Source organism: Leptonychotes weddellii, chromosome 3, assembly GCF_054177405.1.
Source record: "Leptonychotes weddellii isolate Sample4059 chromosome 3, ASM5417740v2, whole genome shotgun sequence".
Taxonomy (NCBI): Eukaryota; Metazoa; Chordata; class Mammalia; order Carnivora; family Phocidae; genus Leptonychotes; species Leptonychotes weddellii.
The window spans coordinates 70,554,333-70,577,195 of record NC_138371.1 but is presented as its reverse complement, the minus strand read 5'-3'; the positions used below and the strand labels follow the sequence as shown (position 1 = coordinate 70,577,195).

The 22,863-nt window shown below is 36.3% G+C and overlaps 1 protein-coding gene across 1 annotated transcript in view; it reads left to right on the top strand.

The window, feature by feature from the left end:
* The window catches only part of ARL6IP6 (ARF like GTPase 6 interacting protein 6), a 188,831-nt gene extending 173,038 nt beyond the window's left edge, over positions 1 to 15,793 (top strand). Inside the window, exon 7 of the transcript XR_014143608.1 lies at positions 15,570 to 15,793. The gene's annotated coding sequence lies outside the window, so the exon portion shown is untranslated. The remainder of the gene's footprint in view (positions 1 to 15,569) is intronic.
* Positions 15,794 to 22,863: the final 7,070 nt, after the last annotated feature.

The following is a 22,863-nucleotide window of genomic DNA, read 5'->3' as shown; positions in this document are numbered from 1 at the left end:
GGTTTTATTTCTCTCACACAGTTTTAAAATATATCCACAGAGAAGCTTGAGACTGGAGGAAAAAGGCATGAGGTGAGGGATAGAGGTACTGTGTGAAGCTAGTCAGACCCTATGAAGAACTTGCTGTGGGTGGTGACTGGAATGAAGAGACAGGTGGAACCAAGAGGATCTGTAGGAATGCATAAGAGCAAATAAAAACAGAAACAGAAACAAAAACCCTGGTTTTTGTGAAGTGAGTAAATTTTCTTAGTAACATATTACCATCAATTAAAGATGAAATATAACTACTTTTTACTTTGGATACTTCAGACAAAATTCCTAATGGAAAATATATACAGTGGATTATTTTGCATTGGGAAACATGACAAAGACAAATCATTTGAAAGCATGTGATAGAATGAGAGTACCAGGCCAGGTAAACATATTATATGTTTGGAGAACCTAGTCCTTTTATTCCAGAATCAGATTAGAGAAGACAGAGTTGAAGGAATTTAGTGACTGGATTCTTTTTTTTATTTTTTATTTTTTTATTTTTAGAGAGAGAGCGGGTGCACAGTAGAGAGGCACAGAGGGAGAGGGAGAGAGAGAATCTTAAGCAGCCTCCCTGCCCAGCACAGAGCTGGATGGGGGCTTTATCTCACAACCCTGAGATCATGAGCTGAGCAGAAATCAAGAGTTGGTCGGTTAACCGACAAAGCCATCCACGTGCCTCTATATATATCATTTCTGATTGAATACAAATGCATACCAATAGCAACTACAAGTTACACATTTGTGAATATCACTGGCTTATCAAGTATCAACAAATTAAATGTTCAGAGGCTGCAAATGAAGCAAGTATTTAAGGATTCTTGAACTGAACATTTTAAGTTCCCATCAATCTTTATACTATGATTTGGGGGTAGAGATGGCAGATATTGAAACAGGAAAGAATAATGCAGGCAAACAGTTAAAATTTGTAGCTTTGCATAATGTTTACCTCATTGAAATAAATCTGATATTTGATATCATATATAAACATCACTGAGATGCCTTAGTGATTAACGAAATTTCCCAGTTTTTGTTTGGAGGTTTTGGCAGTGATGCATCTTGTACATAGTGTTGGAGGAGGTAATTGAGAGGATGTGATTGCTGGTTGACCAGTGAGCTGGACCTGGGCAATCAGAACCTCCTTACCCCTTCCCGCATGCTTAGAATGTACATTCTGTCCATTGTTGCCATGGTGGGAACCATTTTCAAGGACACAGCCTTGAGAGAGCAATGTGTTCTTCAGACCATCTGGATGGTGTATGTGACTAGACCCCAGAGACATCTATATAAACCTTTAAGATTCTGGTGGGTGGGTGCTAAGGTCTATTTGTCTTGCGGCCGCCCAAGACAAGCCTCATAATTCCCTTGTTTATTAAACCTGCCACCTACCAATCTGGAGTATCCTGCCTCTTTTTTCCATCTTTTCTTGACCTCCATGTAAGAGGGCCAGTTTGCAAACCCACACATAGTGGGGCCCTAATCAATGTTTTTGGATGAAATAAAAGAAGGAATGAAATAGGTTTAACCTGTGCATTGGTTATTGATCAGGTAGATGAGGGATGTATAAATTTCTTCCTCTGCAGGCATTAAAACTGAGATAGATTATTTAGTAATCTTAGGTGATTTAGTGGTAGGACCCAACTAAAGGAAGAAAATGACCAGATGAATGTCTCTGGTCCCTTCTCTTCCCATGCTCTGAACAGCATCTACTAAACTGTAATATTCAATTATAGTTAGAACCAAGTTTCACTTGAATATTTCCAGTAAGGAAATCTAACACTTTTTATTCTAGTGTCTTCCCTAAATTTAATAAATGTGTGATGTGATTGCTTTTTTTTTAAAAAAAAAATTCTTTTTATACTAGTGGGCTGTTCAACCTGATCCCACAATGACATTTCTGGGATATTTTCCAATCTTTTCTTCCTCTTAAAATAGACTGAGACCTTATGTTCCATCTTGGAAAGTATTACATTTATCTGCTATTTGGTATCTGAACTATGCATTTTCAATGCTGCTGAAAGGCAATTCTCTGAAAGACATACAGTTGTTTTCCAAGTTTTATCTGGCTTGAATTCTACATAAGCTTGCAAGTTTGTGTTTCTGATGTTCTCTGTTACTCTGTGTAAAGAAATACAACTTCTTACAGGAGTGATGGAAAGGAATAGACAAGATATAGTTAGCAAATATCCTTCGGGAAAATTCCCAAGGAAATCTCAGGAAATCCTTCCTTTTTCACATAAATATCCTAAAAATAAGAAAGGTCTGGTAATTTCTGGGGCTTCAAAGTAAATATCTTCATAGACAAAGGAAAATGTGAGAGCATTGCTATTGTAATATCAAGTGATGGTTTGAACAGCTGCCAGAGCCTCCAGTGAAACAAATTTATGAATCATATTGACCTTTATCATGAAAAATATTGTCAAACTAATATCTCAAACTCGGTAAAATATATGTATTCATAAGGTGTGATCAAAAATTCAGATTAAGGGAGGATTTTTCTTTCCAGAAGTGAAGCAATTATGGTGTATATATAAAAATAAATATGAGTTTTTAAAAATTCTCCACATTATAAAAACAGATAATTTTCCCAAAGTGAATGTGCATTTTGTCTAGGCTACAAGTGTTCCTCAAAATGAGCATTAAAGACTACCTGTATTAATGATATCTGGAATGGTGGTGAAAAATGCATATTATTTGGTTTCATTCAGACCTAAAGAATCAGATGCTCTGGGTTAAGGCCTAAGAACTTGAATGATTAACATTTATCTGAGGTGATTCTGATACACATTAAAGTATGAGAACCTGTGGGCACCATGGTGGAATTTCAAATAACCCAGAAAACAAATAAATACAAAACCCCACTGGAAATCCAAAAACCCATTTTTTGGTTCTGATTTAAATGAAAGCAGTTTTATCAAATTGCATTTTCATAATTAGTTTACCAATTACATATTAAAATCCTTATGTTATTAATAAATGGCATTTTTTTTCATTGCGGAAAGACTGTCTTCTAGGTAAAAATAAATCTCAATGAAATTGGTTTGATACTTTATATTTTTATAGGTCCTAGGACTGATTTGAAAAAATACATAATCTGACTCAGTAATATAGACCCTGAACAATATTCAATGCTCAATGTGCCTAAAAGGATTTAGGAAATATTATTCCTAATGTTAAAACATTTTTCTTTCAGTTTATTGAGATATAATTGACATATAGCACGGTATGTTTAAGGTGTATAGCATAATGACTTGACTTACGTATATAGTGAAATGATTACCACAGTGGGTTTAGTTAATATCCATTAGTTAATAAGTATATTAGATACCCATCATCGCATATGAATACAGAAAGAAAAAAATGTTTTATTCCTTGTGATGAGAACTTTTATGATTTATTCTCTTACTAATTTTCTTTCTTTTTTATTTTTAAAGATTTATTTATTTTAGAGAGAGAGAACGAGCACGAGCGGGAAGGGTAGAGGGAGAAGGAGAGAAAATCTTAAGCAGACTACAGTGAATATGGAGCCTGCCCTGGGGCTCCATCTCATGACCCTGAGATCATGATCTGAGCCGAGGGAAGACACTTAACTGATTGAGCCACCCAGGGGCCCCTCACAACTTTCAGACATACCATACAGCAGTGTTAACTGTAGTCATCATGTTGTACATTACCTCCCTAGTATTTACTTATCTATTTTTTCTTCCAAATTTTAATTTAAATTCTAGTTAGTTAACATATAGTGTAATATTAGGTTCAGGAATAGAATTTAGTAATTCATCACTTACCTATAACACTCAGCCTCATCACAGCAAGTGCCCTCCTTAATGCCCATCACCCATTTAGCACATCCTCCACCCCCTTCCCTCCACAACCCTCTGCTTTCTATCCTTAAATGTCTCTTATGGTTTGCCTCCCCCTTTCTCCTTCTCTCTCTTTTTTTTTCCTTTCCCAGATGTTCATCTGTTTTGTTTCCTAAATTCCACATATGGGTGAAATCATATGGTATTTGTCTTTCTGTGAGTGACTTATTTCATGTAGCATAATACACTCTAGCTCTATCCACGTTGCTGCAAATGGCAAGATTTCATTCTTTTGATGGCTGAGTAATATTCCATTGTTTATATATACCTCATCTTCTTTCTCCATTCATCAGTCTATGGACACTTGGGCTCTTTCCATAGTTTGTCTATTATTGATAATGCTGCTATAAACATTGGGTACCCCTGCAAATCTGTATTTTTGTATCCTTTGGATAAATACCTAGTAGTGCAATTTCTGGGTTGTAGGGTAGTTCTGTTTTTATTTTTTTATTTTTATTTAATAAATAAATTAAAAAATAAATAAATAAATTTATTTATTTGACAGAGAGAGACACAGCGAGAGAGGGAACATAAGCAGAGGGAGTGGGAGAGGGAGAAGCAGGCTTCCTGCAGAGCAGGGAGCCCAATGTGGGACTTGATCCCAGGACTCTGGGATCCTGACTTGAGCCAAAGGCAGATGCTTAACAACTGAGCCACCCAGGCGCCCCGGTAGTTCTGTTTTTAACTTTTTGAGTAACCTCCATTCTGTTCACCAGAGTGGCTGCACCACTTTGCATTCCCACCAACAGTGTAAGAGGGTTCCCCTTTCTCTGCATCCTCATCAACATCCATTGTTTCCTGGGTTGTTAAATTTAGCCATTCTGACAGGTGTGGGGTAGTATCTCACTGTGGTTTTGATTTGTATTTCTCTGATGATGAGGATGTTGAGAATCTTTTTTAAAAAAAGATTTTATTTATTTGTTTAGTAGAGAGAGAGAGTAAGAGAGTATGAGAGAGAGAGAGAGAGCACAAGCAGTGGGGAGGGTTAGAGGGAGAAGCCGGCTCCCGTCTGAGCAGGGAACCCCATGTGGGGCACTGATCCCAGGACCCTGGGATCATGACCTGAGCCAAAGGCAGATGCATAACGACTGAGGCCCCCAGGCACCCCCCAGCACTATGTTAAATAGTAATGGTGAGAGTGAACATCCCTGTCTTATTCCTGACCATGGAGGAAAAGCTCTCAGTTTTTCCCCAGAGGATGATACTAGCTGTGGGGCTTTCATATATAGTTTTTATGATGTTGAGGTATGTTCCCTCTAACCCTATTTTGTTGAGGGCTTTTATCAAGAATTAGTGCTGTATTCCGCCAAATGGTTTCCTTGCATCTATTGAGGGGATCATATGGTTCTTACTCTTTCTTTTATTAATGTAGTGTATCATGTTGATTGATTTGCAAATATTGAACCACCTCTGCAGCCCAGGAATAAATCTGACTTGGTTGTGGTGAATAATTCTTTTAATATACTGTTGGATTTGATTTGCTAGTATCTTATTGAGAATTTTTGCATCCATATTCATCAGGGATATTCACCTGTAATTCTACTTTTTAGTGGGGTCCTTTTCTGGTTTTGGAATCAAGGTAATGCTGACCTTGTAGAATGAGTTTGGAAGTTTTCCTTCCACTTCTATTTTTTGGAACAGTTTGAGAAGAATAGGTATTAACTTTTCTTTAAATGTTTGGTAGAATTCCCGTGGGAAACCATCTGGCCCTGGACTTTTGTTTTTTGGGAGATCTTTGATTACTGATTCAGTGTCTTTGCTGGTTATGGGTCTGTTCAAATTTTCTATTTCTTCCTGTTTCAATTTTGGTAGTGGTATGTTTCAAGGAATTTGTCCATTTCTTCCAGATTGCCCAGTTTCTCAGCATATATTTTTTTGTAATATTCTCTTCTAATTGTTTGTATTTCTCTGGTGTGGGTTGTGATCTCTCCTCTTTCATTCATGATTTTATTTACTTGGGTTCTTTCTCTTTTCTTTTTGATAAGTCTGACCAGGGAATTATCAATTTTATTAATTATTTCAAAGAACAAGCTCTGAGTTTCATTGATTTATTCTACTGCTTTTTGTTTCTATATTGTTTATTTCTGTTCTAATCTTTATTATTTACCTTCTTCTGCTGACTTTATGCTTTATTTGCTGTTCCTTTTCTAGCTCCTTAAGGTTAAGTTGTGTATTTGAGACTTTTCTTGCTTCTTAAGTTAGGTTTGTATTGCTATATACTTCTCTCTTAGAACTGCCTTTGCTGCATCCCAAAGGTTCTAGACCTTGTGCTTTCATTTTCATTTGCTTCCATGTATTTTTTTTTATTTCTTCTTTAACTTCCTGGTTAACCCATTCATTCTTTAGTAGGATGTTCTTTGACATCCATGTGTTTGTGGTGTTTCCAAATTTTTTCTTGTGGTTGACTTCAAGTTTCATAGTGGTGTAGTCTGAAAATATGCATGGTATCATCTCAACTTTTTGTACTTGCTGAGGGCTGATTTTGACCCAGTGTGTGATCTATTCTGGAGAATGTTCTATGCACACTGGAAAAGAATGTGTATTCTGTTGCTTTAGGATGAAATGTTCTGAATTTATCTGTTAAGTCCATCTGGTCCAGTGTGTCATTCAAAGCCATTATTTCCTTGTTGATTTCCTGCTTAGGTGATCTGTCCATTGCCCTGAGTGGGGTGTTGAAGTCCCCTACTCTTATGGTATTATTGTCAATGAGTTTCTTTATGTTTGTTATTAATTATTTTATATATCCGTGTGCTCCAAGTTGGGGGCATAAATATTTACAATTGTTAGATCTTCTTGATTGATGGACTCTTTAATTATGATATAATTCCCTTCTTCATCTCTTGTTACAGTCTTTGTTTTAAATTCTAGTTTGATATAAACATGGCTATTTTGGGTTTCTTTTGAGGTCCATTAGCATGATATATGGTTCTCCATGCCGTCACTTTCTATCTGCAAGTGTCTTTAGGTCCAAAATGAATCTCCTATAGGCAGTATATAGATGGTTTTTTGTTTTTTTTTTTTTAACCATTCAGATACCCTATGTCTTTTGTTGGAATATTTAGTCTGTTTACATTCAGAGTGATTATTGAAAGATATGAATTTAGTACCGTTGTGTAACCTGCAAAGTTGGTGTTTCTGGTGATGTTCTCTGTTCCTTTATAGTCTTAGTTGCTTTTAGGTTTCTCCCCCCACTGAAGGAGTCCCCCTTAATATTTCTTGCATGGCTGGTTTAGTGGTTTAGTCACGAACTCCTTTAGTTTTTATTTGGGAAACTTTATCTCTCCTTCTGTTCTGAATGACAACCTTGCTAGATAAAGTATTCTTGGCTACATATTTTTCCCATTCAGCACGTTGAATATATCATGCCACTTTACTCTGGCCTGCCAAGTTTCTGTGGACAGATATGCTACAAACCCTGATCTGTCTTCACTTGTAGGTTAAGAATTTCTTTTCCATTGCTGCTTTCAGGATTTTCTTTGTCTGTGGATTTTGTGAATTTGATTATGATATGTATTGGTGATGGGCAGCTTTTGTTGAATTTAATGGGAGTTCTCTGTGCTTCTGTATTTCACTGTCTGCTTCCATCCCCAGATTAGGGAAGTTTTCAGCTATAATTTGCTCAAATAAACTTTCTGCTCTGTTTTCTTTCTTTTCTCCTTCTGGGATTCCTATGATAGAAATGTTATAACACTTTAAGTTGTTTCTGAGTTCCCTAAGTCTATGTTGGTGATCCAATACCTTTCTTTCCCTCTTTTTTTCAGCTTTGTTATTTTCCATAATTTTATCCTCTGTATCACTAATTTATTCCTCTGCTTTGTCTCCTCATTGTCATTGCATCCATTTGGTTTTGCATCTCAGTTATAGCATTTTTGATTTCATCCTGACTAGTTTTTAGTTCTTTTATCTTTGCAGTAAGGGATTATCTAGTGTCTTCAATGCTTTTCTCAAGCCCATCTAGTATCCTTATGATTATTGTTTTAAATTCTAATTCAGACATCTTATTTGTATCTGTATTAATCAAATCCCTGGCTGTGAATTCTTCTTGTTCTTTCTTTTAGGGTGAATTCCTCCATCTTGTCATTATTTTTGGCTCATTGTTTTTTTTGTGTGTGTGTGTTTGATTGTTAGGAAAGCCTTTATTCCTGCTCCAGAAAGTAATGGCTACATTAAGAAGAAGTCCAAAAAACCAAACCAAAGCAAACCAAAACAAAACCCCCCAAATAAATAAATAAATAAATAAATAAATAAATAAATAAAAGAAAGGAAGCTAGATCTTAGGTGTATTTGGTCTGCTTGTTAAAAGAAGCTAGATCCAAATATATATATATTTATAATAAAAAGAAGCTAGTCCTATTTCCCTAGAGCTGAAGCTTTGTAGCACTCTATGATCAGTAGACTTGGTGCATATGAGTGGTTTGTGATGGTCTTCTGGGGGAGGAGGAGCCTGTTGTTCTGATTTTCAGGCAGACTTACCCTACTAGAGAGGCACCTGCAGGCGCAGGGTGGTAAGGCTTGGTGTAAGTGGTTCCAACATCTGTTTTGCTCACAGAGGTCAGTCTGCACTGATGGGTGGGGGCAAAAATGGCATCTCCCAGCTCTCCTGTCCCTGGGGTAGGGAACTCCTTTCTGCTACTCTTCAGGAAACTCTCACAGAAGAACAAACAATCATCTCTGTTTTGTCCCTGGCTTCTGGGAGATCCCGGCCTTCACCCTGCCTGCATCTGAGCTGTCCATTTGCCAGGCGGCATAAGCACTCTTGTGTTTTATCTCAGGCACGGGGCTGGGTTTCAAAACTACAAATTTTAGAGATCTGTTGTCACAGCCCCTCAGGGATCTTTTGGAGGAGGGTCTTGCTGTGCTCTGGTGGGTGCCAGCTTGTCTGAGAAATTGGTTGCAGGATCACACAATGGTTCAGAGTTTATGATAAAGCACTGCTAAAAGCCAGCACGAAAGTTTGCTGCCCTCAGCTGGCATTCCTGTGTTACAGAATGGAACAGCTCAAAGCACCCACTATTAGGCTTTTGTCCTCAAGCCACCACTCCCAAACGCACTCCAAGCTGAGGAACTGCTTCTCCCTGTGGGATCCTCAGACCAGGCTCTCCCCTCCTGGGTCTTGGCCTTCCTTCCCCACAGGAGTACCACTAAGCCCATCAGGCACAACCCTGGCAATGGTGTGGACTTCGGAACTTCAGACTCTGTGCTCCACTCTTTATAAAAACTTGTGGTATTCGGCCTCTCTCCCTTACCAGTCAATGGTTTTAGGGAAAGAGTTTTTCTTGTGCAATTCCCATGCACACTTTCGCTCTTTCTCTCTCTCTCTCTTTCTTTCTCTCTTACTCCTCTCTCCATGATCAGGGCTCCATCCCCTTTGCAGCACCCACAGCTGTTGTCTCCCTCAAATTAACTCTCTGAAGCTCCTTCCTTCCACGATGTGGTGTTTTTCAGTCTGTAGTTGTGCAGTTTTACTCTCTCAGTCTTCAGATCAATTTCTTGGGTATTCAAAATGGTTTGATATTTATCTAGCTGTTTTTGAGGGATGAGGCAAACCTAGGATCCCCTTCCACCTCTGCCATCTTAACTCTCCCCCCAGTATTTACTTATCTTACAGCTGAAAATTTGCATCTTTTGACCACCTTCATCAAGTTCCTCATCCCCTACCCCCTGCCTTGGATAACCACAAATCTGATCTCTTTTTCTGAGTTTTTCTTTTTTATTTCCTTTTTTTTAAAGATTCATCATATAACTGACATCATACAGTATTTGTCTTTTTCTGACTTATTGCACTTGGCATAATGCCTTCAGGGTCCATCCATGTTGTCTCAAATGTCAGGATTTACTTTTTTTATGGCTCAATAGTATTCCACTCTATATATGTACTTGATTTTCTTTATCCATTCATCTGCTGATAGACACTTAGGTTGTTTCTATTTCTTGACTATTGTAAACAATGCTGCTTTGAACATCAGGATGCAGATATCTGCATAGTGATTTTGTTTCCTTTGGATATATATCCAGAAGTAGAATTGCTAGATCATATGGTAGATCTATTTTTAATTTTTTTTTTTATTCTTGAGAGACAGAGCGAGAGAGAAAGGCAGAGGGAGAAGCAGGCTCCCAAGGAGCAGGGAGCCTGATGCGGAACTCGATCCCAGGACCCTGAGATCATGACCTGAGCCGAAGGCAGACGCTTAACCATCTGAGCCACCCAGGCGCCCCTATTTTTAATTTTTTTAGGAACCTTCATAATGTTTTCCATAGTGGCTATACCATTTATAATCCTACCATAAGTGTACAAGTGCTCTCTTTTTTCCATGTCCACTCCAGCATTCGTTTTCTCTCTCTTTCTCTTTTTTAGATGATAGCCATTCTAACAGTTGTGAGGTGATATCTCATTGTGGTTTTGATTTGCATTTCCCTGATAATTATTGATCTTGAGCATATTTTCATGGGTCTGTGAGCCATTTATATATTTTCTTTGGAAAAATGTCTGGTCAGGTCATTTGCACATTTTTAAATTGGATTATTTGTGGTTTTTTCCTATTAAGTTTTATGTTTTTTTCATGTATTTTGGATATTAACACCTTATCAGATTTGCAAATATTTTCTCCTATTCAATAAGTTGACTTTGCATTTTGTTGATCATTGGCTTTGCTGTGCAGAAGCTTTTAAGTTTGATGTACTCCTACTTGTTTATTTTTGATTGTGTTGCTCTGCTTTAAGTGTAATATCCAAAATATAATGGCCAGGACCCATGTCAAGGGGATTTTTTCCTACATTTCCTTCTAGGAGTTTCATGTCTTACATTTAAGTCTTTAATTCATTTTGAGTTAATTTTTGTGATTGGTGTAACATAAGGCTATAGTTTCAATCTTTTACATGGAAATATCCAATTTTCCCAGTACCATTTATTGATAAGACTATCTTTTCTCCAATGAGTATTCTTTGCTCTCTTGTCAAATATTAGTACATGCTTGGATTTATTTTGGGGCTCTTGATTCTGTTCCATTGGTCTATTTGTTCTTATGCCAGTACATACTGTTTTGATTACTGTAGCTTTATAATATAGCTTGAAATTAGGAAATCGATACCTCCTGCTTTGTTTTTTCTTAGGGTTGTTTTGGGGTCATTTGTGGTTCCATATTTATTTTAGGATTTTTTTTCTACTTCTGTAAAAAATGCCACTGGATTCTTGATATGGTGATTGCACTGAATCTGTAGATAGCTTTGGGTAGTATGGACATTTTAACAATATTAATTCTTCCAATTCACAAACATGGGATTTGTATTTATTTGTGTCTCTTTTGATTTCTTTCATCTGTATATTATAGTTTTCAGTATAGAGATCTTTTACCTCTTTAGTTAAATTTATTCTTAAGTCTTTATTGTTTTTGATGCTACTGTAAATGGGATCATTTTCTTTATTTCTTTCTCAGATAATTCATTGTTGGTATATAGAAACACTACTTTTTGTATGTTAATTTTGCATCTTGTTTATGTTAACACTTTACCTAGGAAAAAACTCTCAAGTGAATATTGACCTAAAAATAAAAGACCCTGCAGCTTAGTAAAGCTTATGAATCCTGAAAGCTATGAAAGCAGAGAAGAAACAAATAGTTAAGACTCTAATATGTATAAAGAGCTTTACATACCTAATCTCATTTAATCCTTTCTACAGCCTTATAGGTGTTACTATTCCCATGTTATCAGCAAGGGAATTCAGGTTCAGAGGGGTTATGTATATTGTAAAAACATAACACAGCTACTAAATGACTGAAGCAAGGCTCAGACACAAAACTTTGTCTTAAATAGGCTCTTAACTCTTCCCAGCAACCTGTGTCATACTGAAGGATCATTCTCCCACTTGTCACAAAAACTAATTCATATCATCTCTCTTTATAACTCTCACTGAAGATCTTGCCTCATATTTCTGTGACCCACTTGTGGCAAGCATTCTCTCAGTCATTCTCTTTTTTGGACCTCAGCACCTGTCACTCTCTCCCTCCAGTCCAGGTAACTCACATCTGGGAGTAACCCACTAGGGTGAGACAATGCTAGTCACTCTAATTTCTTCCTCTCTGTCCTGTTCCTCCAGAAAAAAAAAAAAAAAAAAGCACTGGGAAGATCTCAAAAAAGCTACATCATGTTGGAGGAACAGAAATCTTTTTCTCCAACTTAGTGAAGGGCCTTGCACCCTTAGACTTTCTGTCTCAAATAGATGTTCTCTGGCTCCAAGTCTCTCTCTCTCTCTCCTCAAATCCCTCATTTCTGTATTTTCTAGAGCCCTCTCTCTCAAATCCTACTCATATCAAAATATTCTGCTCTGGAAGCCTTCACTTCTGATCCTAAGAGGAGACCATGGCACCTCCTTTTCCTTCCCCTTTGTCTTCTAAGACAAGAATGTTCAGGCTTTGGTTGGATGCTAATGAACTTCCTAGTCTGCTCAGTGGTACTGACTCAGGTGATGGAGGGTGTCCCTTGAGTGCAGATCAGTGTGTACTCCAGTTCCAGGTTAGTCTTCCCACTAACCACAGTGGCTGATTTTTTCATTGTTTACTTAAGAAACAAGGGAAACTTACCCAGGCAAGCTTTTAAGTAACTCAGGGAAAATGCAGTCTAATTCATATGAATAGAGATATTTCTCCTGTTAGCATGGCTTTCACTTTGATCCCTTCAAGCCACAGACTTTGTCAAAACTGTGTTCTGGACCTGATTAACGTTATAAGGGCCACCACAGTAAAAGCTCTTTCCTTTGCTGGCCAAAAATGTGGTTCCTATTTTGATTAGATTTCATAAAAAATTATTTCAGCTCTTTCTACCTTTGCCATCCACCACACCACCCCCCGGAGATTTCTGTTTACATGATGGGAAGGTCCATACCTTCCTACTAGTGTGCCTGCAAATATTCTTTCTTTTCTTTATACTCCTCTTTTCTTGCTAAAATGAAGGAATTTCTCTCCTATCAAAAAGCACATCTTCTACCGATATTCTGAATTCTATCTCTTCATGCCATCTTGGAGTCCTTGCTTCATAATTTATTACCTCTCTCTCTCTCTTGCATTTTGATTTCTTTTTCTCTATTGGACCAGTCTCACCAATATTCAAATATTATCTAGGGCTCTCATGTTATAAACATGCTTCTTTGACCCTACATCTCTCTACACCTACTGGCCTATTTTTCTTTGTCCTTTTTTTTGGTAAAATCATCCCTAGTATCATTATCTCTTAGGTCCCTATATATTTCTTTTAAGCACTTATCATAATCTATCACTATATATTATTTGTTTACTGTCTTACTCTTTATACTAGATTGTAAACTGCATATGGGAAATGGTTAGTTCTGTTCCATTTCCAAGATACCTAGCAGAGTACTAGACCCATAGTAGGTTTTCAATAAATACTTGTTATGTGAAGAGAAGGCCCTAAATCCAGTGTTCTTCTCATGGAAGAGTGATAGGGATGGGGAAATTGTGGTGTATGCCATTTGTTGACTCTTGGTCGTCATATGTTTCATTACTTTTACTTTTTAAAAAAATTAATAAGCTTTATTTTTAGAACAGTTTTAGCTTCAAAGCAAAACTGAGCAGAAAGTAGAGCGAGTTCTATGAGTTCACATACACTTTCTTCACACATGTACAAGCTTCCCTCACCATCAGCATCCTGCATCAATGCACGAGTGTGGTAAATTTGTTATAATTGATGGACTAACAGTAACACATCATTATCAGTCAAAATCCATAGTTAACCTTAGGGTTCACTCTTTGTGCTATACATCCTATGAGTTTTGACAATGCATGATGACATGTATTATATACATTATAATACATTACAGAATAGCCTCACTTTCCTAAATATCCTTTATGTGCCATCTATTTTTCTCTTCCTCCCCACCAAGCCCTTGTCAACCACTGAGCTTTTTACGGTCTTCATAGTTTTGCCTTTTCTAGTATGTCATATACCTGGAAATATACAGCATGTAGCCTCTTCAGACTGGTTTCTTTCACTTTGCAGTATGCATTCATGATTCCTCCATGTCTTTTTGTGGATTGATAGCTCATTTATTTTTAGCGCTGAATAATATTCCATTGTATGAGTGTATGACAGTTATCTATTCACCTAAGACATCTTGGCTGCTCCCAGATTTTGGCAATTATGAATAAGGCTGCTATAAACATTCATGTGCAGGTTTTGGTGTGGGCATGTTTTCAACTCATTTGGATATCAAGGAGTGCAATTGCTGGATTGTATGGGAAGAGTATGTTTAATTTTGTAAGAAGCTATCTATCAAAGTGGCTGTACCATTTTGCATTCCTGCTAGCTGTGAATGAGAATTCCTGTTGTCATATCCTTGCCAGCATTTGGTGGTGTTGGTGTTTTGGACTTCGGCCATTCTAATAGATGTATAGTGGTATCTTATTTATTTTGCAATTCCCCAATGACATGTGACATTGAATATCTTTTCATATGCTTATTTGATATCTGTATATCTTCTTTGGTGAGATGTCTGTTCAGATCTTTTGCCCATATTTTAATCAGGTTGCTTTTTTCTTTTATTAAGTTTTAAAAGTTCTTTGTGTATTTTGGATAATACTTCTTTATCAGAGATGTCTTTTGCAAATATTTTCTCTTGATCTGTGGCTTTTCTTCTTTCTCTTGATCCTTTTACTTTTTATCTTCTTTTTGAAACTTTTGACACCTATTCTTCTTCAGTCCTGGAGAAAAAAATTTTTGAATATTTCACACCAGGATGTAAGTGCCTTAATTTCATTTATTTCTCAAAAGAGAACTGCAGGGAAATGGCAGGGCTTACCAAAAGGAAATAAACCTCTGATGATAGAATTTAAGGCCTCATGATACTGAAGTGAAGTATTGTTTGAAAGATTTTTTCCCCCACAGTCATTTTCCTCAACTATTGGTGACTATAATGTATGGACACAGTGTGTTTAACTCACAGATTTCCAACTTGTTACCACTACTCAACATTTGAAATGCTTTAGAGACAAATAAAAATGAAATATGACTTCATACAGCTCGTGGTTTTCATCTTCAAATCCCAGGTTGTTAAGTATAACTATAGTTGAGAGGGAATTAAGTAACTCCACTTTTGAGACAGTTGTATCTGTCAAATTCTTTGCTTGCAGTTGAAACTCAGATTAAATTAGCTTAGGCAAAAAGGAAGTATGTTGGTTTGTGTAAATGTAAAGGCCAAAGGAAGAGCTGGCTCCAAATGATGCTGTTCTATCACTCAGCTCTACTTCTTCTGTTTATTGATTTTATTTTCCGACAGGATTTCTCCAAATGGTTGGAAATATAAACTGCTAGTAACCACAAGCCTGTATCCTTACAGATCACAACCCAGAAGAGAGACCCCAAAGGTCTCTCTTACTGTAAATATAGTAGCATCACTGAAAAGTATGATTAGACTTCTTGAATAATATGCCCAATTGCTGTGGCCCAGGAGGTGGAGAACTTTGTTTAATTAGGGGTCTTGTGCCCACCTCTGTGGTCTGGGATGTGTTAAGTTCAACTCTGCTTGAACTACAAGGAATGAGTTCCCCCAGGTGAGAGGGGTTTTGTTACTAGAAAAAGGTGTGAGAATCTTCAGACAGCAAAACAACAGATGTTCTCTTTGTATATTCCTTATCCTGACTGTAAGTTATTCATTTCTTATCTCCGTAGTGCTTATCAAAAGGGGACCTTGCTGTCAGCAACAGAACACTTTGGATGACTCACTGGTCTGATGCCATAAGGTATTCTTGTCACTGAAACTAAAGATATATTCAGTTATATACCTAGGAGATTAGAAGACTCAACAAAGAATGATGAAATTATTAGTTTATATTTTAAATGGCTATTGTTAGGCATATAATATAACTTTATTTGCTCTGTTTTATAATTCGTATTTAACAGTACAACAGGGAGATAAGACATGTTCATTATTTTTAGTATGGTTGTGATAATTCTTGTGTAGTTATGTCTGCCTCATAGTAACCAGGCAACAGGAATTGCCACAGAAATGAACTGTGAAGACTAAATTTTAATTAAATTAAAAAAAAATTACTTTCCCATAATTAACATTTTCTAACTCATCCAAATTATTTTTTATCTAAATCCTCAAACATGTACTAAACTTCAAGATAAAATGATGGAATATATTTTAGTTCTTGTTTTATTTAGCTGTTATTTAGAAAATTTCAGAAAAACTTGTTTTAACTATCCTCTTTTGCACTGTTTTTCTGAAGAAAATTGGGAAAATAATTTCTTGTAATACTGATTCAGTGTAGCACTAAGACTGTGAATTTGGGGGCCACAAATTCTGGGTTTGGATACTATTTTGCCAATTGCTAGTTTTGTGCCTTAGTAAGATTACTTAAACTGTGTGATCTGCAGCTTCATTTAAAATGGAACTAGTAAGGGTACTGACCTTAGTAAGACCATTGGGAGAATTCAGTAATATAATGCATGCAAACCACCTGCCATATGCCGTAGGACTCAGTGAGTGTTTGGTCAGTGCTAGTTCTTATTAGCTGTATTAACAACTATCTGTAAAGAGATGCAGAAAGTTTCTGATTTCAGTAGTTACTAGTGTTAACTCCCTGCTTAAAGGGATCGCTGCCTGGGGCCTGAAGCTGTCCTTTAGGATAGCTGATTCCACAGTGAGGGTGAATATTTGACACTCAGCTCTTCTATAGGAACACAAAGTGTGGAATGATGGATAATATTAATTAATATTAATTAGATGCTCCAAAAGCCATTGGTGGATATAATTCAGAATCATTCCATACTTTGAGGTATATGTTAGACTTAAGTAAATATATGTTTTAGAATACAATTATGTGGGCCGCCTGGGTGGTGCAGTCAGTTAAGCATCTGACTCTTGGTTTTGGCTCAAGTCGTGATCTCAGGGTTGTGAGATTGAGCCCCAAATTGGGCTCCACAGTCAATGTGGAGTTGGCTTAGAAGACTCTCCCTTGCCCTCTGCCCCTCCCCCCGGCTCTATCTCTCTCTCTCAAATAAAAATAAACACATCTTTAAAAAAAACAGAATACAATTATGTGAAACCTTTATATGTTGCCACAACCCATTTTGGGTTCTTTTGTTCTTTTTTCTTTTATTATGTTATGTTAATCACCATACATTACATTATTAGTTTTTGATGTAGTGTTCCGTGATTCATTGTTTTTGCAATAGTTCAATAGCATCATTTTTTTCCCAATAGTTTTAATATATTCTATTTTTCTTTGTTTATGTGTGAATTAATTTATATTTTATACCAACTGGTTATGAAAAGAATACACCAATTTTTGTTTTAATTTATAACTTTGATAGCTCAGAGGAAAGAATCTGCCTACTAATTTGTTGGTGCACACACAATACAACATGAACAGAAATACAAATTTGGAAATTTTTGTGATCCATTTAGGGGTTTGTTGACATTTAACTTTGTATTTCATTCAACTAAGCAGGTTGGTGGTGTAAACAAGATTGCAACATGTATACTTATTTTGCACAGAGTATATGTTTTCAAATATTTCAGAGCATTTATATTTTATGCCTTCTATGTGCAATAAGTTAGGCAACACCTTTTAATACCAAGAGCTAAAAAGCAAGACAGTTGATGTTGAGTAATGTAATGGACAATGAATGACCTCAATAATATTTTTCCATTGAATTTGAAGGCAAGTTATACATCTATATATTTTAATTATTCTTGATAAAAGCAAAAATCTTAATATTAATGGAAAATTTTAAGAGACAAGTGATAATGAGACTCTGAGGGACCAAATTCCTATTTTTAAGAAGATGATCTTCCAGAGGTTTAACTTAATTCTAAGCTTTTTTTTTTTTAAGACTTTTCATTTATTTATTTGAGAGAGAGATTGAGAGAGAACAAGCACAGGGGCAGGGGCAGAGGGAGATGGAGATGCAGGCTCCCCGCTAAGCAGGGAGCTGGATGCGGGGCTTTCGATCCCAGGACCCTGAGGTCAGGACCTGATCCGAAGGCAGATGCTTAATGGACTGAGCCACCCAGGTGCCCCCTAAGCTTCTTTTAAGCAATCTATCCACCATATCATTTCTTTCATCTGGGACTTATTTTCTAATTGAGTTTTGTTGGAAACAAACTGAGTTTATAATCTAAGAAGCTCAATAACACTGACATTTTATGTTTTGAATTTCTTTCAAATTTGATTGTGTTATAAATTTACTCTCCTGATTTTTGTCTGGTTTAGACCAGTCTTATGCATGGTTAGCCTGAATTTGTGAAGGTTGATGATACAGCTTAAATTTTTTCAGGTAGTTTTGTGGAAAGTAATTATTTTCTCTTTGAAAATATGAACTGTGATATCAAGACATATGAAATCTGACATTTACCAGTAACCACTTCTGACGTGGTTTTCATCATTGATTTTCTTTCCTCTCTTCTACTTGCTCTAGTTGTGCTTTCTTCATTACAGATGCACAGAAGATAAATATTGTTTATCTTTTATGACACATTGTGAACAATGGCGCTGCCAAGAGTGAACTTAGAATATAGTCAGAAGTGTGTTTCAGATGACAACCAATTCTTGATGTGAAACTAGAAATCCTACCTCAAATAAAGCAAGGGTTAAGATTCCAATTTAAGGTTTTAGAGAGCAATTCTCTCTTTTTTCCCCTGGGTAAATCTTACTTATTTATTTACTTGCTTGCTTACTTATTATTTATTTTTATTGTTATATAATTGGCATATAACATTGTATAAATTTAGGGTGTATAACATGTTGATTTGATACATTTATGTATTGTAATATCATTACCACTGTAGTGTTAGCTAATGCCTCTATCACCTCACATAATTATCATTTCTTTTTTGTGGTGGAAACAATTAAGATCATAGCAACTTTGAAGTTTATAATACAGTATTGTTGTCTATAATCACTATGCTATACATTAGATATCCAGGACTTATTTATCCATTGCAAGTTTGTACCCTTAAACAATATCTCCTCAGTTCTCTCACACCCCAGCCTTTGGTATGTGATATATCTTCAATGGAATATTATTCAGCCATAAGAAAGAAGGAAATCCTGCCATTTCTGGATATGGACTTAAAGGGCATTATGCTAACTAAGTGAGATAAGTCAGACAGAGAAAGACAAATATTGTACGATATTACTTATATGTGGAATCTAAAAAAGCCAAACTCATAAAAACAAAGACTAGATCATGGAACACTACCTCAAAAACTAATGATGTAATGTATGGTGATTAACATAACATAATAAAATTAAATTAAAACAAACAAACAAACAAACAAAAAACCCAGAGACTAGAATGGTAGCAGGTCTCTTCTAGCCATTCTCCTCTGTAAAAGGTCTCTTGACATTACAGAATGCTGATAAGGAAGGGCTGTGGACTTGGTCTGGTTGGCATTTCTGTGCACCAGGATTCTTTAGGGATTAGAATTCTGGTCAAACCACAAACAGATAAACAAACACTATTCAACTGTCATGGGTATTGCCAGTTAAATTATTATAAAATTTGTTAATTTCTTTTCTTCGACCAAATACTCACAAATTTCACTTACTAGTGTGATGTAGTCATACTGTCATATTATTTGAAGAACTTCTGCAAGATTCCTAATGTTTTATTGTCCTTCTAGAACCATTTTGCTTTTTTAAAAACTTTTTAAATTATAAAGTTAACACATTTTCTTTGTAAAAAATTTGAAGAGCCTCAAATTGTATGAAGTAAAAAGTGTTTTTCCTTTCCAGGTCCTCTCTTTCTGCTGATCCTACTTTCTGAGTTTAGAGGGATAGTCTGCTTTCTATCATTTTAGCCTTGTCTATCAGTCTCTTAATTAAACATACACATTCAGGCTTAGGAACCTAGTCAGATCTTTTTGCTGTTGTCCCTCCTCTTCCTATGTCAACAAATGATAATATATTATGAAAAGTTATTTCATGGTATATAAATTTGCCTCATTCCTTTTTAAGGATTGTGCAGATTTATATTGAATGTTTATACCATAAATTATTACTCAGTTATCACTTTCCTGTTGCTATCTCTTTCCAAGTTTTCCAATGCTGCATTATATTTGTGTGTGTGTGTGTGTGTGTTTGAATACTTGAGTAATCGGTAGGTCAAAGGGAATGTAATCTTAAGTTTAAATCTTAAGTTTGGATAGTTACTGCCAAAAAGGTTTTATAAATTTGGACTCTTTTTTAACATAATGGAGAGTTCCCATCCCATTTTTTCATGTTCTTGCTGATAATTGCATATTATCAATATTTTTCACTCTTGCCTATCTGATGAGGTTAGAAATGGCACCTCCTTGTTCTGGTTTGAATCAGCTAATGATGAGTGAAGTTTAGCATCTTTTCACATGTTGATTGGCCATTTCAATTTCTTTTTCTCATTTCAGCTTTTTGCTAAGAGTCTCTTTTCAATTCCTACTGCAACTGGCCCTAGTTTAAGCCTGAAAAACCTTTTACTATAGTACTGCTTCCTTTCCCAAATTCTCCCAACTGTTCTTTTTTTTAAAGATTTTATTTATTTATTTGAGAGAGAGAGAGAAAGAAACAGCATGACAGGGGAGAGGGTCAGAGGGAGAAGCAGGCTCACCGATGAGCAGGGAGCCCGATGTGGGACTCAATCCCAGGACTCTGGGATCATGACCTGAGCCGAAAGCAGTCACTTAACCAACTGAGCCACCCAGGCACCCCCTCCCAACTGTTCTTAAGGTGAAGATCTTATGTCACTCTCTTCAAAACCTACCCATGGCTCCCTATTCAGCCAACTAAAGTGTACAGCCAACTAAAGTGTACATGACTTAATATGAGACTCACCTCCCTTCATGATCTGTTCCTGATCTAGCTCTCCAGGTTAATTTTCCACTACATCCTTTCTCTTCCTTCTATACCTCTGTCTCTAAGCAAACAGAAGAAATCACCTTTCCCTGATATGCTCTGCACCTGCCTGCCTTTCTGCCATTCTTCAAGCTATTCCCTCAGTCTGAAATGCCCTTTTCTTTCTTTCTATATAAAGTCTACCTATCCCACCAAATCTGACTCAAAGGGTCAGGTTCTTTAGGGCATTTTCCCTGACCTACTACTTCCTTGGAATTAATTTGTCTTTCCTTATGTCTCCTTTGGTTTCTGATATTATAGAACTATAGTTCCACATCTTTTCTCTATTAGAGTTTTTAAATTTAGTGAAAGGATGACCTTGGGTAGTGTTTGTTTATAGCCTATCCCCCAGTGCTCTTAGCAAGGTGTAGTGCTCAAAATTATTTCAAAGTGGACATATGTGAAATCACTCTTATATACTACTAGCTAGCTACTTTGACTACCTGACAACCAGAGGATACCGGGAATATTTTTGACTGTTTATGCCATGTGGCAAAGGAAAACATTCTGTGGGTGTGGGGATAGTAGAAGATATATATAAATGTGACACCCATATGTCTAAGTACTAAATGATTGCTCCTGTGTGAAATTTCTAAGAGTTTTAAGACTATAGTTACTATAGAATTTTATTTCTGCCAAAGTTTTGAAAGAAGATAGAGTTTGTTTCAAGCAGCTGCGTATGTTTTCAGTGGAGGAGGGTCTGTGTATATATAGTTTATAAAAGACGAATGTGTGTTTCTATAAGGATACATTTCATAGATTAATGCAAAACTGGCAGTGTATTTTTTAGTACTGATGGACATTTTCTTTTTTTTTTCTTTTTTAAAGATTTTATTTATTTATTTGAGAGAGAGAGAATGAGAGAGAGCACATGAGAAGGGGGAGGGTCAGAGGGAGAAGCAGACTCCCTGCTGAGCAGGGAGCCCGATGCGGGACTCGATCCAGGGACTCCAGGATCATGACCTGAGCCGAAGGCAGTCGCTTAACCAACTGAGCCACCCAGGCACCCCTGATGGACATTTTCAATGAGAGGCATTCAGTTCGCTGTATTTTAAAGTTCTTGAAAGAATTCATTTTCTTCAGGCTTGCTTTCTTAGTGAATCTCTATTAGATTTTGTTAGCAAAAATTCATTTCCTATGCAATGTCTCTCTTAGTTATATTTGCATTAGGCAATTAACTGAATTTTGTTATTCTCACTATTTAGAAAGATACACATATTCTTGGGGGAAATTAAGGTGATTTCCATTAAAATTGGAAACACTTCTGCATACAGAAAATGGTTATGTTCTGAGAGTAGAAGTTTAAAATTTTTATACAAACTCTTAAATCCCTATAGAAGTTGAGTAATATATGCATTGAGGTGTATATGTAGGGGAGTATCTGCTACATTTCTGGAAAGACTGCTATATAAGGGCCATGTTATCATAGCACATCTCATAAATACATGTTTTTCTAGAAACATGTTAAACACTTTAATTGTATTATAGTGGAAAGAGCACAGGTCTTGGACTTGGGAAGAGGAGGACTACTCTCCAACACTGGACTGTCTAGATAGACTTTATAATTGTATCTCGTTTTCCACTAAATCCTTGTAAATACAGTATATGGTATTATCAACATTTTAAATATAGTGCTGTTATTATTAAAATATAAACTTCTTGTATAGATTTTTTTTTCCCTTAAGATATTTCTTTTAAAAAAAGCAACCTCCATCTTTCAACATTTTGCTAACCATTGCCTAACAAAGTTAAAAAAAAAAGATACTCATTAATTACTTATCCATAGTTTCAGCCCCTTCGACTTCTGATTCCTCTCCTTTCCTTTCTCTTTTGCTCAAAAAATTTAAAATATATACGAATACACTAATTTTTGGCACTAAAGTTCTACTAAGTTGGTTTTTCTACTAATGGACTGATGCTATCCAAGGGAATCTGAAACATTCTGTTATTCAGTCAATCTGTTAGAATGTTCCAGAGAAACAGTTGCTTCAGCCCTTTTCTTCTAGAGTCTGGACAACTAACTCAATTGTGTAGCCAAACTGAAAAGAGATCATCTTAGACCTCTTTGAACTGCGGGATACCAG